Source organism: Oryctolagus cuniculus, chromosome 19 (genome assembly GCF_964237555.1).
Source record: "Oryctolagus cuniculus chromosome 19, mOryCun1.1, whole genome shotgun sequence".
In the NCBI taxonomy this organism is placed as follows: domain Eukaryota; kingdom Metazoa; phylum Chordata; class Mammalia; order Lagomorpha; family Leporidae; genus Oryctolagus; species Oryctolagus cuniculus.
The window spans coordinates 28,726,489-28,743,510 of record NC_091450.1 but is presented as its reverse complement, the minus strand read 5'-3'; the positions used below and the strand labels follow the sequence as shown (position 1 = coordinate 28,743,510).

Here is a 17,022-nt window from a genome sequence, read left to right as displayed (position 1 = left end):
TGTACAGAAAATTCACATCTACTAGAGGGAGAACCCAACATGACAGGAAAGGCAGGTGCTTTTCTATTATTGTCTGGTTTTTTTTTTTTTTTTTTCGAGAATAGCCATCCCTGTGTAATAAGTTCTATATCTCATATAGGCAGGAAAGGAAAAAGAAATATATTTAGCATGCCCTTTCAACTTTGTGCTGTGCCTTCCCCTCCCCAGCACCTGGTGTTTAAAAACTGTGCAAGACTCAGATTCATTCATTCATGTTTCTGGTGAGGATTCTGGTCAAACTCGTCACTTTTTTTTTTTGCCTCCTTTTCTGCATGTTGCTGTTACTTTTTGTTAACTGTAAGAACCTGGGTGATTACAGCCATTCAGAGATGATTGCAAATAACCACCCAACCTTCTGTCACCCCGGATGTACAAATGTTGCTCAGCTTGGAGGGTGTTCTCAGTCTTGTGTGTTATAAATAAATGGGCCACCTGGAAACTGTGGTCCTTAGCAGGGTGGAATTCGTTCCGTCTTCCCTCGCAGATGTGGGCTGACGTGGCAGGATCCTCTCTCCTGAAGTAGGGCTCCGTAGTACGTCGGGGAGCAGCAGCCCTTTGGCTTCTCCTGGAAACTTGGGGTGAAGGTCGTGCGCTGGAGTTTTGTCAGACCTTCTGCTGCCCCGTCCGATAAATAATTACAGGCACATCGTGCCCTTCACTCTGTTGCTGATTGATGCTGAAATTGCTTTTGAAAGTTCTCATAAGTTCCTGTTATAGATTAAGTGCCGGTGTAGGAAAAATAACGGCACCCACTGAAATGGGTGAATGTAATCAGGTTTAATGGACTCGAGAGCTTGTTGGGAATTAAATAACTATCGATTTGCTGGAATGTTGCTGTCATTACGAAATGCCACTCTGGACGTATTACCCCAGTGATAGATGAGAAGATGCAAAGGCCAGCTGAGAAACTGGGGAGGCCCTCTTTCTTCCTCCTTTGCAGGGTGTTTGAGAAACATACCCGGTTACTTTGCGAAGGAACTAGTGATTGTACTTGGCAGTTCTTAACCTGGTCATACTTTGTTTTTGCAAACAACACCTCTGGTAGGTAACCGGCTACCAGGAAGTCAGGAGTGCAGTTCAGTGAGGGTCAGCTAGCCTGTCTGCTGGAGTACACCCCATCTTCTTTCTCTCCTTTCCCTGTGTGAAAGGGGTCGGGGGGAGAGAGAGAGAGAGAGAGAGAGAGAGAGAGAGAGAGAGAGAGGCTAGCTTGTTGCTGGCTTCCTGAGACAGGCCATATTATCTACCCTTTGACATCCGGAAACTAAATTCAACCCACTGCAGTAGCAACTACTAGGAGAGGAAGAGCAAAACAAAGGGAGGGAAAAACTCTCTGTTGCACGCACGCACGCACGCACGCACGCACCCCTTCAGCTGATGTTCTGACTCTAACTGCCTTGCCTCTCCAAGACTCTATCAGGCAGCTTACCGATTCCTTGACCTTGTAGGTCACTCACCAAGACAGGATGCAAGCACTTTCCCCCTGGGGATGCAGGTGCCGTCACCCCCTTAATCATGTCATCAGCCGGACATTGAAATGATCCAGGTGAAAGAGTGCGTCCTCCCACAGTTGGTGGTGTTTTCCTGGAGGCTGGAGCTGTTGAAGCCGAGCCCCGTGGCTGCCTGGCAGGGCTGTCATGTCAGCGCTGGAGGGTTCCTCTCGAGGGCTTTCCAAACTCAAGAGCCCATGTTCTGCTGGCGGAAGAGCTTCCTTTTCAGAAGACTCTCAAGTGCCCCTTTTCAAATTCAGACCAGCCTTGTCCTGTTTTAGTCCCCTTGCTTGGAGGAAACTAAACTGTTTCCTAGTCCTTGGCTTCACCAGGCATTAAGAGAACGCCCCCTAGTCCTGCCGACCGTGAGCTGGCCGCTGTGTCTCCCAATACTCATCATTGTAGGAAAGTTACTCCCACAGCATCATCTGCTCCAGGAGCAGATTCAGGTAGCACTGAACCTAATGTCTACCCTCTATGAAAATCAGGATCTTTTCCATATCAGGCCCCTTGAACCCATTATTTTATGTCTGAATGCATTGAGTATGTGTCCTGATTAAAAAAACTATCAACAACTATAAAAAAAAAAAAAAACCTACCTTCTAGCAGTGTAGAAAACTGGAGAAATCTATGGGGGACTGAGCTGAACCAGTTTGGACTATCGCGTGGGTATTAAGAAATGTGGAGAAAACAAAATAACCAAATGTATGGTGTAAACATTGGCTCCTTTTCCCTTGGGGTAGATCCCAACGTTGGCCTCCTAAGAAGAGCCAGTGTAGTGTCCTGTGGAACTTATTTGCTTGTTTCTAAATTTCCATTGACATCTTGAATGACCAGTGAGTTATCTGGCCTGATAACGAAGGAAGTCAACTCAGCTGGCAAACTCAGCCCGAGTCCAGAAGGTGCCAGGCCATAGACCACGGTCACACAACGCCGAATGGTAGAATGAGACCACTGGCTTTGTGGCTGATGGGGCTGGTTGGCGGCTGGTGTTTGAGTCTCGTGAGACCTTGGCTGCGAGTTGCGAGTTTGGACCCTCATGCTTTAATCCAGATACCTGCCTCCAGACGTGGCTGGATCATTCTTCCTACTGGAGAAATCATGCGATCTCATCCAAGGCTTACAGGTTATTTATTACAGGTCAAACTATCATTTTCCCGGATGGAGGACAGTGTAAGTGGAGCCACATCCACCTCACCATGCTTAGGGAGGCATTCACTGCCCACCTCACTTTCATCAGGCACTGTGCCAGATGCCAGGGAAACCAGAGAGAGACATAGCCACTGACTTGCAGATTCACAACCCAGTGGGAAAAACAGCGGGTCACCCCTGAACTAAAATACCAACCTATTATACTAAAATAAAGACAATAGAAGAGAAAGATAAGAGGCAATCATTGAGTGTTTTCTGGTGTCCTAGGCACTGTGCTAAAAATGGAGGTTTCTCATCTCAATTTATTTTCACAGAAATCCTAATAAGACTAGGCAATTTTGGTCTACCATCCCTTATCTGTAATTCTAAGTTCCAAAAGCTCTGAAAATCAATTTCTTTTGGAAGTTTGGCACCGAATCTCATTTGGGAACAAAACTTGACCTGAAATGATGTGCAGCTATTTTTAGATTTTCTTTATCCCAGTTAATGTGAATATTCATATATTTTGCTTTAGGAATATTTATGTGTTTGATTCAGGGTGTTGTCCCAGGCTCTGCTGAGGGTTTTACATAATTAGTTTTCACTGAAGTACCTCTCTGTAAAGAAAACCTCCCAAAATAAGGATTTCACAACACAAGTGACCTCAGAGATCTTAGATCAGGAGTGACAGCTGAGCATTGTGACTCCCAGTCTGCATTGGGAGCACCCAAAACCTACCGGTACAAGAAGGGAGCTCACCCAAGAGTGCAGGCAAGGCCAGCGGTAGAGCTGAGCTTTGGACTGGAAGCTTCCCACGTCGTCACCCATTCGCTGTTAAGGTTAGGGTGTGAGTGTAAATATGCCTAAGGAAACATCAGACAGAGATTAGCTGGATGCTTCTTTAAGATGGGAGAGGAAAGAAGAGTGTGTTGTCCTTTCCAGTGTATGAGTCAGGGAAGCAGTTCAGAACTAAATACCAGTTGAGAGGTGGGAAGAGTGGAGACCAGTGATGTTTTGTTTTTAGTTCTGGTGTTGGCTGTGAGAGTGCTTAGAGGTCTAAAAACTCATGTATCCGTGCATGTGTGTGCTTTTCTTGGTGTGCATAGTGTATTCCATAAAATGTTTAAAAAACAAAGTGGGAAGAGGGTGGTTGTAAGGGAAGAGGTGATATTTGAGGAAGCCTGACGCTTCGGTCGGCGTGGGCTGGACACGGAGAGAGACCTTTGGGTGAACTCCTGGTGTTGGCTGGAGGTATTGGGATGGGCTTCAGTGTCTTGCTTGCATTCCTGGCGCTGTGGGGTTTGATGTTGTTGAAACACAGATCTCAGAAGTGCACAGGCATAGGTCAGAAGGGCCTGGAGGAACGGCAGCAATGGGAATCCTGAACGCTGAGTCCCTGTGCCCTGTGTGTGAATGGGCTCTGTGGCCCCCTGCTGTGAATCCAGTAGGTCACAGTGCAGTTCCTGGATTGTGTCCTGGGTGCCCTTTGCCATCCTGTCCCTCCGCGGTAGGCAGCTCCCTGAGGGCCCTTTTCCAACTTAAACCCTGCAGAGCTAGACAGTGGCAGCAAAATGATGACTAATTCTTCTGTGATGTGGATAGCAAACCCTACAGTCTGCATTTTGAAGCAGAAATGAGCATTACTGGCTTCCCAAGTGTTTTCTGAGGCACCTGCATCTGCATGTGCAGTGACACTGGGGATTATCCAGGTGTAGGCTTTGAACAATGCCCAGAGTAACCATCCCCATAGAAAGCCAGAGAAACATTGAGGGCGCTTGCAAGTAATTTGGAAAATTTCCGATGGAACTCTTCAAAAAAGTGCCTTGTTTTGCTCTGTGGCTGATGGAATCCGTTTTCCGCTCCTGGTATTTCGGCGCTGCGATGGTATCTGCATATTTGGCGTGTCTGTTGATTGGGAAAGACATCAGAATGGAGGCCTGATAGAAATGCTGGTGGTGTCACTTACCTTGAGGCCGTTCCATCTCAGTCACTAAGTGACTTTTCTGTACTGCCAAAGAGGCCGTGTCAACAGCGGACTAAATTAAAGAGCCGGGGAGGTGGCAGGGGGAGTTCGGAGTCAAGCAGGTCCAGGTTGATGTATTGGCTCTGACATTTACTAAGCGTGTGGCCCTGGGCTTGTCAATTAACCTCAGCAAGCCTCAGTTTTCTGGGCTACCACGGGAACGCAGGAGTACCTAGCTTGAGCTTTCAACGCAGTCCGTTTCCTCTTCATTCGGCAATGATTTACTGGGCACCTACTGTGTGCCAGCCTGAGAGCCGGAGTGAGTGATGAGATTCGAAAATATACATAAGCCCTTCACACAGGAAGCTTATGTCATAGTGTATGGGAAAGTCTGGCACATACACACACATATGGACATATGTGTGTCCATATGTAGGGGTATGTATTACATATTTAGGCCATATTATTCTGGAGAGAGAAATAGGGGGGGTACAGTGTTTATTAAGGCCTCTTGCATGAGAAAAACAGCAGTCACAATGGTTGGAGGTCCAGCTTCAGGCACAGTTGGATCCAGAGGCTGTGACCGCCCCTGGCTCCTTCTTTCCATTGCTCCGTGGGGTTGCCTCTGCTTGGTCTTCCTTCACAAGCACACCGTGTCCCAGGTGGTTACCGATACCTCCAGGTTTGCACCTCACCTGGTCCTAGAAAAGTCCCCCACAACAACTGTTGCAGGGAAATTTGCAGAGAGCAAGCTCCTGGGCTGATCTTGCAGTCCTCAGCTGTCTCTAACTGATCACCCCAGCCTGGTCCTCCAGATGAGTTATGGACTGGGACAGAGGACAGACCGGGGTCTTCTCATCAAAATGGACAGGCAAGCACTGGGTTGTCATCAGCAACATCGACATATGCGCTTTTTCTCCCAGAGTCTGCACTTTGGTGAGTTTGGTGATGAGTTTCTCAGCTGAATTCTCTTGCTTGCCTATTTCTTCGGATTATATTTATCCAGAAATTGTATTGCCTTGCAGTTCACCCTGGCGTCTGCAGTGATGATTAGATTTACCAACGGCAGATACAGCTCTGATTCGGAATCTCACCTAACTGGCTACAGCAGTGCCTCCCCTTGGGGCATACTGGGGCTGTCTCCTCCTTTCACAGATTAGACACCATAATCTGGGAAAGGCAAAAAGGATAGCCAGCAACCAGGAATTGAGGCAAGATTGGGTTCCTCAGATTATGCAACCACACCGCTTCTCTTTTGTATTGGCAGCAGATAAAAAGATAGAAATAAATACATAAAGAAAAATACAGAGCCCTGTAGCTGTTAAGTTTGAAATCACATGGACCGTTCGTTGTCCTGAAACGCTTGGAGATGCTGGCAACTTGCGCCATTCTCTTTTAGAGAAATGTACTTTTTAAATTAAAAGATTAAAGGGACCCTGTCAATCCCCTCTGATTAATATCAGTCCTATAAAAAGGATGTGTTTCTGCAATAGCCATCTGTCCTTTTGATCATTTTAAAGGCATGCTATATCAGCAAGTATGCTTTTTATACTGCGTTGGCACGGGGCACAGAGGCTTGGAAGACCTGCGGATTTCACACTCTACTCTGCTGCCCTGCTGCTCAGCAGTCTAAGCCTTTGATGCCAAGGCAGAGCTCCCCTCCCTGTCTTTTAAAGGTTGTTTTGGGTAAGTGCTTTCCCTGGGTGATTTATGATGGAGATCTTCACCCCTATTTATGTTTCTCTCCTGCCTAAAGATAGACCTATCACACACATATCCCACCCGCACGCAGGGAGCTAGTGTGTCCACTTGATTAACTGCTGAGCCTTAAGAAGTCTTCAGAAACAGAGAACTCAATACACTGGAGGTCTTTTCCTCTGGGCAGCCGGGACCGTTGTCTTCAGCAACGGCCAGCGTCTAGATTGAATTCTGCAGGCTCATGAAGGTAAGAAGGCAAAGGCCCTGTGAAAGTAATTCATTCATTAAAATATTTATTGATCATGGGTTCTGTGTCAAGTTCTTGTCCAAGCTCTGGAGACATGGACAGCACCAGGGTCCGGCGTCCGTCCTCAGCGGTCTCACAGAGGACCACACGTTGGCAGTGAAGTCAGAGCTTAGCCCGATCCCTGGAAGGTAAAACTGCATTTCCTCCCCGTCCACCTGACTTCACACTGAGAGTTCCTGATGCTGCTGGCCTGGACACTCAGGGCAGATTCCACTGCACTCCCAGCAAGGTGCTTCCCGGAAACGGGTTCTCCATCCTCTCTCCCACGTTCAAGGGCACAGCCATTTGTGTTTGTGTTTGTGGAGTGGGAAGAGGACAACAAGAGCTCTCTTTCTGGGGGGCAGAGGCTTAGTTGTGCCCTCACCCACCTCCCTGACTGCATCTGGCTCAGAATGAAGCGGGGAGTTCAGCAGGTAACAGGAGGAAGTGGCCTCCCTGTACTTGTCCTTTTCTGACGGTTTCCTACGGGTGAGATGAACTGGGGCCCGAGGAGCAGGTGGTGTGTGCGTGCCATTGTTCTCAGAGCTGCTGGTCTCCAAGGAGCTCTGTCTTCGCACCTCGTGAGACAACACAGTTAAGTAAATCAGGACAGGATTGAGAGCAGATAAACCCACATCTGGCACTGCCGCTCTCTGTGTGTGACTGCGTAAGGACCTTGACCTCCTCTGAGCCTGCACTTTCTTGTCTGTAAAATGAGAATTTAAAAACAAAAACCCTGCATGCTCCGCCACCCAAGGTCATTGTCAGGATCCGGGGGAGTTCAGTCGGATGGCACCTGGGACCTTTGCCTCCCTCCATGATGCCATCCCTGCACGTGACATGACACCCAGGTCTGGGCTGTCCATTCAGATCCAGCTGAACCAGCATCTTAGCCCGAGCTTCTAGCGTCAGCTTGACCGTGAGAGATGGGCACACCCAAGCCTGAAGGGAACCGTGAGGATTTGAGTGGCACCTGTTCACAATAGGAACTCCACAGCGGACAGTGGCATCGCTGTTGTCGTGGCTGGTTTGTGAGGGCCCAGATTTCTGCACTTTCCTTTTCACGTATGAAGATGCTGCAGGCTGAAGGAAGGCCCAGTCACGTCTGTCTGCACCTGCTGCTGAGGGACATCCCCAGTGTCCACTGACAACTCCTGAGTGATTGATATAGCTGGACAGTTAGGGCTACAGTCAGGACGAGCAGTGAGGAGGAGGCACTTACCACCATGGAGTCTGATGTCCTTAGCCATGCCACTGGGTGGTGTGAAGTCCACCATCCCCTCACCACTCCCTAAACCAGTGTGCTGGGGAGCTAGAGCTGCGTGATATGCATGCGGAAGGCTTTGTAGCCATCAATCGTGCTGAACCTGTGCCCAAATCTTGGTGCAATTGCTCCCCCAGAACATGCTGGAATGGGAGCCAAAGCTGAGAGGTAGGAGGAAGGGAAGGATGGGCTTGGTGGGGGGGTGGGGAGAAGCCTGTCCCCTCCCTTCCATGTGGCCACAGCCTTCTGGGGACAAACTCTTTGGGACCACCCACACCCCTGTTCCATGCAGCTCCTGGCACACTGTGGGTGCTTAATAAATGTTAAATAATAAGAATAGCTCCCATCTGTCGGTGCCCGGTGGCAGGGAGGATGTGTGAGTGCAGCCTGGCACCGGGCAGCTGGTGGAGAGCCTTGGGGGACAAACCAGAGCTGCAAGTCCCTCAGGGTCCTGACACATCAGACCCTGGTGCATGAAGGCCCTGGTGCATCAGGGCGTCCACAGGACCTGCTGTGGATCAAAGTACAGCAGGCACGTTGACAACAGAGGTGGCCACGCTGAACTACCTGCAGGGTGGCTGAGCTTGGGGACTGGTCTTGACCAGCCATGCCAGGGCTTTGTTGAGGACCCCCACCCCCACCCTGAGCAGACAGCATCGTAAATTCCTATTTCCATCATCTTCTTGGTAGAAAATACCTGCTGCGGCTTTTTGCATTCAGTTATAACAACAGCAGCAGGTGCTGACCTGCAGCATTTACAATGTCTGAGCGTGCGCAAGACATCATCCATGCAGTGTGTGACTGAAGTATCAGAGAGGCACAGAGGCGGCCGGATGAGGTAGGCGTCTGGGCTCCCGGCCTCATCTCCTGCCACCATCCCAGATGCCTCCGCCTGGGCACCACTTGCCACCTTTGTGGGCTTCCTGGGCAGGATCCACTTGGCCAAGTGGTTATTAGGGAATCAAGTCCTGTAAAGTCCATAGCACCGCACCTGGTACTTAGAATCTGCTCAACACACAAGTTTGCGAGTTCATTTCCAAGCATCCTGCAGCGCCCCCAACCAACATCAGCTGTGTAATGGAAACCGTGTCGAGTGTTTACAACCCCTGGGAGCCAGGATTGCACACTGGCTGAGGGCGTATGCCCCTGGGCCAGACTGCCTGGGTTCCAGTCTCAGCTCTGCCTCCTTTGGGAAGGGAGTGTCAAACAGCGGTTTTCTCATCTGTAGAATGGCTGTGTTCAAAGTGCAGAAATCCAAACTTCATTGTCCTCCTCTGTGGGGTATGTGGGGCCAGTTCTCACTTATGGTGTTGACTGGCCTATGATAAGGGCTCATAAATATTGGAAATTATATTAGATAGCAAGTTACATGTTGTATGTCATCTATGCGTATGTGTACTAGTATGCATTACATGCTTATAAACACATACAATTTGTATTATATCAAATTATTTAATGATTATCATAGGATGTTATATATCATGTAATCATTTTCTCATAAAATGCGAAATCCTCATTTCATTATTGTGATTTCTGCCGTTGCTCTTAACTGTGGCGGGCAGCCACCTCGTTGGGTGTTGGGTATTTTCTCTAAATGATTGCTACCACTTGGAGTCATCCTGGGAAGATCTATTTTAAAAAGAGACTCACCCCAGAGAAACAGTGTGCCCTCACTTCGGGACTGGAGATGGCAGGCGGGCTCTGCAGCCTGGGCTCCCGGGGAGCTCAGTGATCGGCCGCAGCCCCTGTGCCGAGTCCCGCGCTCCGAGGGGAAGCGGCCGTATCTCTCACCGCACAACCTGGTCGGAGCAGAAGGCTAACAGGATTTGTGCCGCTGTCATTTCTGATCAGTTTTCCTCCCTCTGTCTTGCTGCTGACTGTCAGGAGGTCTTGTTCCCGGGTGGAAGCCTGGTTCCTCTGGGAGAAGATCAGACAGGGGGTGGGGCAGTGCAACAGGGCAGGTGGGGACTGCAGGGTGGGTCCTGGTGGCTTTGTTTACAACTTCTTTTTGGTGATCGGTGTCTAAACCTCCTGGAAATGCACTTTCTGCTTTCCCTGTAAACACAAATCGAGCAACGTCTGTCAAACATGTCAGTTACTCCGGGGGCCAGGGACAGCTAGCCAGCGATGCCTTCTGCTGTGACGCAGGTGCTGTGTTTTGTCTCCCTTCAGCGGCTCAGCCTTTGTTCTGGGGAGGAGCAGGTGCCTGCTACCTGGGCGACTTTGACAGAAAACATGAAATTGACACGGGCCCTCCGACGGCAGTCTTCACACCACGGGCTCCTCCGGCGGAGGGGCAGCCATGTGTTTGCCTGTAGCGTGCTTGGGGAAGTTGGGTGGGGGCTTCAGGACTCTCATGAGCTGGGTTCTGCTTCACACTTGGTGTTTTGGCCAACCGTTTCCACTGTGACTTAGTGCAGGGACGTGATGCAGCTTGCCAGAGGGCCTGGGGTGTGTGCCGGGAACCAGCAGATGCTGAACGCATGTCCCCATCATCCGCAGTGCCATCATCGGTGGCTGAGGCTCATACTGGTCTCCATTGTACGGGACTGGAGCTCCCACTTGCTGCGTGGCGATGGGGTGGGCGGGAAGGATGAAGAGCCTTCCGTGGCTGAGGGTGTGCAGAGCACAAGGGATTCTTATCTGACCAAACAGCCTTGGATTCGGCTTAGAGACGTGTCTGCATGGTGCTTTCCTTTCTTTCTTTCTCTCTCTCTCTTTTTTTTTTTTTTTTTTTGACAGGCAGAGTAGACAGAGAGAGACAGAGAGAAAGGTCTTCCTTTTCCATTGGTTCACCCCACAATGGCTGCTGCAGCTGGCGCACCACGCTGATCCAAAGCCAGGAGCCAGGTTCTTCCTCCTGGTCTCCCATGCAGGTGCAGGGCCCAAGCACTTGGGCCATCGTCCACTGCACTCCCGGGCCACAGCAGAGAGCTGGACTGGAAGAGGGGCAACCGGGACAGAATCCGGCACCCCAACAGGGACTAGAACCCGGTGTGCCGGCGCCGCAGGAGGAGGAGTAGCCTAGTGAGCCGCGGCGCCGGCCTGCATGGTGCTTTCTTTAGCATCTGGATCTCGCGAGTCAGAACCTCACTAAGGAACACTCTGTATGTTCCCCCCCTGGGGAGGGACAGGACCTGAGTTTGATGAGCTTTCTGCTTTGTGGCTTCCCAGCTCGCTCCTGTGTTGGCCTTGGTGCTAACCACCACAGGTGTGACCAGGTCCCCCCCTCCTACAGAAGGAAGGACACCCCCTGCCATCTCGGTTCTTCAGGAGGAGTCTTGTTACTGACACAGGGAGCCTGCCAGCCACTTGTGTGGAGCTGAGTTGCATTGAAGACTGCATGGCTTACTGTGCCTTGAATGAGGACAGAGGCTCTGCACCCTTTGAATGTGAAAAACCAAAGAGGATGCTTGCAAGTGTGTGTTTGTGTTAGGATTCCTTTGGTGGAAAGAACAGAGCTCAATTCTGGCCAGCGAAGAACAAAGAGAAGAGAAGTGTGTGTGTGTGTGTGTGTGTGTGTGTGTGTGTGTTTACTCTTTTTTTTTAAGATAGCATAAACAATGAAAGGCACAGATGCTCTTAGATTAAAAAAAGGAATATTTTTTAAGAGAGCCAAGGAAAGCACGCACAGGCAGGCAAGCCTGGGGACCTCAGCACGCAGCACTCAGGGTCAGTCTTTCCAAGTCAGTGGTTCTCAGTCCTGGGGTGGATTTTGCCTGGGAGGGGCATTCGGCAATGTCCAGATATAGATCTTGGTGGTCACGGCTGGAGAGAAGGACGTATTGGCATCCTACAGTGCACAGGACAGATGAAACTACCCAAAAAGATGGAGCGTTTCCTGGCTCAAAGTCTTTATCATGCCGCGGTTGGAAAATCTGGTCCGCACGGTTGCACCACAGTGACTCAGCTTCAGACACAGCCAGCCTCTGGGTCTTGTGTCTCCACTCTGACTTCAGGGTCCCAGCAAAGGATCGCATGAGCCCAGCTGCACTTGCCATACATCTTAATCTTTGGGTCCGTGGACTATGCCCCAAGATGCCAGTATACTTGAGGCCCATCGGGAGTATTGTGGAACAGTGCTGTAGAAAGTGCAGCGGGATAAGGATTGTTCCAAGGCGTTAGGACTCCAGGAAACGGGGCTTGTGGGGTTCATCAGTGGCTTCAGCAGAACCCACCTCTATGTGCAAAGCTGGGACTTCGCACACAGGGCCCTCAGCCTGGAGGAAGTTCCACACTGGTGCCAGTGTTCACAAGTAGCCATTTCGTTTGCTTTTTGGTTTAAGCATCTTGCCTCCTTTTGACTTCCTGTCAACAGAAGTTTTATTTTTAAGTATCATTGCTAGTGTGGGCCTTGTGGGAAACCCAGATTAAGTTTCCAGCTTCAGCCTGGCTCAGCCCTGGCTGTTGTCAGCATTTAGTGGAGTGAACCAGCAGGTGGAAGATATCTCTCTGTCTATCTGCCTTTCAAGTAAATAAATACATCAAACTTTTTTTTATATATAAAGTAATGTGGGCTAAATACAAAATAAATTCTGTGAATCAGAAAAGTAGCAGCACCTATACAGAGAGATACGCACGTGTCACGCACATAAACCATGACCCGCCACCCAGAAAGAACCGTCACTAACCACTGTAGGTATCTAAGGTCTTTTTTAGGCACATCTATCCTCTCCCACAAAGTTCTCCTGCTCGCATTCTGTACATAAAGATTTCTATCACTTGCAACCAGCTTTTCCTCTTTCAATGAAAAGGTTTTTAAAAATAGAAAAGTGACTTTTTTAACTTGAGAATGTCCTTGTTTGTGGGCACAGAAAGACGAGGGCGGCCTCGTCCTCTCCACAGGCTGCTTCTCATCCTTTTCCTTTGGTCACGACAAGGAGCTCGCTGATGGCCTCTGTGAGTGAGTGGATCACCAAAAACACGACAGACAGACGGGGGTACAGGACAGGAGTCCACCACACAGTCCAGGGGCAGCCGTGCCTGGTTGCCGGCTGCTTCCAGATTCCCTTGTGCGTTCTGTGAAATGGGGCCCCTGGGAGATGGGCTTCCCATTGAAGAAGAGAAAAACCCTAGGACCCTGTTGGAAGTGTGGCTGTTCCTGTGGCTCTTGGGGCCCGAAATGATCTCGTCGAGGCCTACTGACATGCGTGATCATTTTAGGACTAAACCTTGGGTTACAAACCAAGCTTCTCAGGAGACCAAGACATCTTCCTGGCAGGCTTCGATCAGGCAGTGAGCCCGGGAGACAGCCCGCACTTGCCTTGTCAGCTCTCATCACGCCTGCCCGGAGATTTCTCCTTGCAAACCAAATGCACGGCTAAGGCCCAAGATCAGTTTTCAATTTAAATGACTTTGCTTTCTCTCTTAAAAACTAAATCCTCCTCCTAATTCCCTTAAGTCCTAAAAGTATAACATTTTCCCTTTATAGATAGGAGAAAGGAGTCACGGACTGGGCTTGCCAATGGCATTAGGATGAGATGTGTCAGCCAGCCCTCGCCGAGATGTGCACAGAAAACCTAAAAGGCTTTCCCTCCAGTCAGTGACTTAACCAGTTAATGTTCTTCCAGCTTCATCTCCGTCTCTGACCCTAAGAACCTCAGAGGCTGGGGAGGGGGGTGGCATGAAAATTCAGAGGCAGAGGAGCTTGGTTTCCACACGGGCCCATTGATTCTGTAAATGTCCCTTTTGTAAAGGTCTATACAGGTCTAGGCTAGACGCTATGATGCTAGGCAATACGGTTGCAGGTGCCGGCAAGACCACCTGTCTACAAGTAGGAACAAGCGGTCAGATCACCAGGAGGACTTCAGTTGGTGTGAAGTGCTGAAAAGAAAATAAAACAGGTTGCATGATAGAGAAAGAGAGGGCTGTTTTGGCTAGTGGAAGGTGGAATGTGAGCTCAGATGGCATGGGCAGGTCGGGGCCGGCTGTGTGAAGATCTGGTGTAGAGGAAAGCCTTCCAAGCAGAATGTGAAATGAGATGGACATGTTTGGGGAAGACAAGGGTGGTCGGGGTGGCTGGGACCTGGTAGGAAAGGCGAAGAGTCAGTGATGAGATCCCATCCAGCCTCTTGGATGTCGTCAGGAATTCAGATTTGGTCCAAGATGGGCAGAAAGCCCCAGGGGAGTCTCAGGGAGGACAGCATCAGATCTGGCTTTGTATTTTTAAAAAGATTCCCCTGGAAGCTGGATGGAGAATGGCCAAGTGGCCTTCCATGGGGCAAAACGAGGAAGAGGAAGGACAGCCAGTGGGCACCCCGGTGGAGACTGCCAGCCCCACCGTGCCCTTGGCTCCCCGGCTGGTTGCTGAGGACCCCTCCCTCCTGCTGCCATTTCTTTGATCTGCGTTGACTGCCCTGAGAGGCGGACCGTTGTATGGAGCGTCGGAAAGACTGAAATTCAAAACACTTATGGAAAGACAGGGAGAAGCCTGGGGATTGTAGAAAGTTGCCTGTGGGTCTGGCAACTCGTGTTGCGATCAGGGAGGGCAGCATCTGTATTTAATTGTTAACAACCCGGCTGGCGCCACGGCTCACTAGGCTAATCCTCCGCCTAGCGGCGCCGGCACACCAGGTTCTAGTCCCGGTCGGGGCGCCAGATTCTGTCCCGGTTGCCCCTCTTTCAGGCCAGCCCTCTGCTGTGGCCAGGGAGTGCAGTGGAGGATGGCCCAAGTGCTTGGGCCCTGCACCCCATGGGAGACCAGGAGAAGCACCTGGCTCCTGCCTTCTGATCAGCGCAGTGCGCTGGCCGCAGTGCGCCGGCCGCGGCAGCCATTGGAGGGTGAACCAACGGCAAAGGAAGACCTTTCTCTCTGTCTCTCTCTCTCACTGTCCACTCTGCCTGTCAAAAAACAAAAAGCAAACAAAAAAAATTGTTAACCCAAAAAACGCATCCTGTGGCTACAGCCGAAGCTGCTGCAGCGTGGGGGTTGTCTTGGGTGCTTTATGAAGTCTCGCTGTCCCAAAGCTGTGAGCGACATCTGGTGAGCCACGTACTCCAGGACTGGGTTGTCCATCACAGGCAGGTCCTGTCGTAGGGCTGGCTGGTTTTCCTTGATTTTGTCTTAGCAGACATAGGGACGGTCCCTGGGGGCTGGTTCTCTCACTTTTGTTGTTTATGACAATGGGGAACAACTTGGGAGTCTGGATTCAGACCGACGTGGGCTCCAGAGCCAGCCTCACTCCCTCTTCGCTTTGACCTTGAGTAGGTCAGTTTACTTCTCTGCGCCTCCATTTACTCGTGTGTAAAATAGAGGGAGATGGTTGTACATTGAAGGTCATAGAAAAGATCGCTGTGCAGCAGCTGATGAATTCATTCCTTTCATTCTTCTTCGGACATGTGTCGAGCACCTGCCACAGGCAGGGCGCCGTGGTCACCATTCAGGACATAAAGTCACGATGCTTTCCTTAATGGAACTTGTGTTCTGGTAGGGGAAAGAGACAAACCAAAGACCATAACAACTGCGGCGACACATGAGCTGATTACACGTAGCAGTGGGTGGTATGAAGAAAATGACGTGGGAGGGAAGAAAGAGTAATTGATGGAGACAGTGGTCATGATACTGGGCTCACATCCTGCCTCGTCCCGAGATCCTTCTCTCCTGGGCTCACTCCTCTTTTTTCGCTTCCTGGGTTTGTCTTGGAGACACCCAGGGCCTTACTCCTTGGTGCTCTCAGTTCCCACGTCCACTGGGAACAGCTGCCTTGCTGTGGATCAGGGAATGTGCTCTTCCAGGGCGTGGAGCACCTGTTTCTGGGAGTGCCAAGGGAACGCCACATTCTGTCACTTGATCTTCAGGCCCAGGCAAGGCATTTTCGGCTGCCAGCAGCTGTCTTTTTTCTGATCTGCTGCCGAGGAGTTTCCAAGCTCAGGAAAAGCCCACAGTGACCCTCCCTGTTGGCTCTGCTGCTACTTTGTGAGTTTAAGGAAGGAAGAAGGGCACCTGATGAGTGATTCACGGGCATGGGATGTTGACATGGGGTGGCTTGGAATTCCCGGCCAAGCATACGTCAGACCGTGAGCATATGGCCTTGCGGTGGGGGTAGTTTGTGACTTCCAGTGGACTATCGAAGCCTCCTCCCCCAGAGCAGAGAGAGATTTGAGAATCTGTGCTGCAGAGACAGCTGCGACTTTGTAGCTTTGTGCCTTCCTGGCTTCTGTGTTGAAGAAGACACACTGCCTCTCCTAGGAGGTCACCTGCACCCTGCAGTGCAGTGTCATTGAAATCTTTCCACATGGCCCAAACTGGACAGGAGAAATTGGTCCTGCCCCCAAAGCTGGACCAAATGACCCAGAGAGAGGAGACTGAAGGCTGCAGGTTCTGAGCTCAGAAGTTATGTCACCCCGTCCTGGACAGAACAGTGTGCTGCCCTGGGGGTGCGTAGCCCTTCCCGGTTCCCAGGTAAATGTCATCAGAGGATGCGGGATGGATGAGGCTCAGGCCCCACCAGGTGCCGGCTTCAGACTGGCCATGTCTGCTGCTTGCTCAGTGCTGTGTTTCTTGTATTGAACCCCACAGAGGAGTAAGGTGGGAATCGAATTATAAAGAAAATCAGACAGTGTTTCTTTCTCTAGGGAGGGAATTATCCTGGCTCACCTTTAAAAACTTGCTGATGGGCACATCTAAATTTCCCATACCATTCTAGAAAGTTCTAGAAAGCATCCTTGGGATTTGTGAAGTCCGTACTCTTGTCTCAGGTCTGTCCCTGAATGTCTGCATAGTTGCACGGCTTTTGCATATGACCTCAGGTCCGGGGTCTGTACATAAACCCCATTACAGGACCACACAGCCATGACCTAGGCACCAGTTTCCTTTAGTTGTTCAAATAATTTGTAGGACTGGTACTCCTATATAATTAATACTTTCCTTGAAATTGATTATATTTTTGACTAACATGAATTGATTCTCAAAAACGAAACTTTGTCTCTAGTGTAACTGGACATTCGTCATCTCTAGGCACAAATAAACAGTGCCTATTAAGAATGCATTGATCACACCAACTAAAGTGACTTTAACAAAAAAGACGAAGAATAGCAAGTGTTGCTGGGAATGTGGAGAAATTGGAGCCGGCTTCTGTTGCTGATGGGAATGTAGATTTTTACAATTATTTTAGAGAACAGTTTAAGGATTCCACGAAGTAATTACATAGAGACT

General features: G+C 50.1%; 1 protein-coding gene across 37 annotated transcripts in view; it reads left to right on the top strand.

Annotated features, from left to right (window-relative positions):
- RBFOX1 (RNA binding fox-1 homolog 1) overlaps positions 1–17,022 on the top strand; it is a 2,206,955-nt gene that overhangs the window by 1,837,954 nt on the left and 351,979 nt on the right. The window lies entirely within an intron of this gene.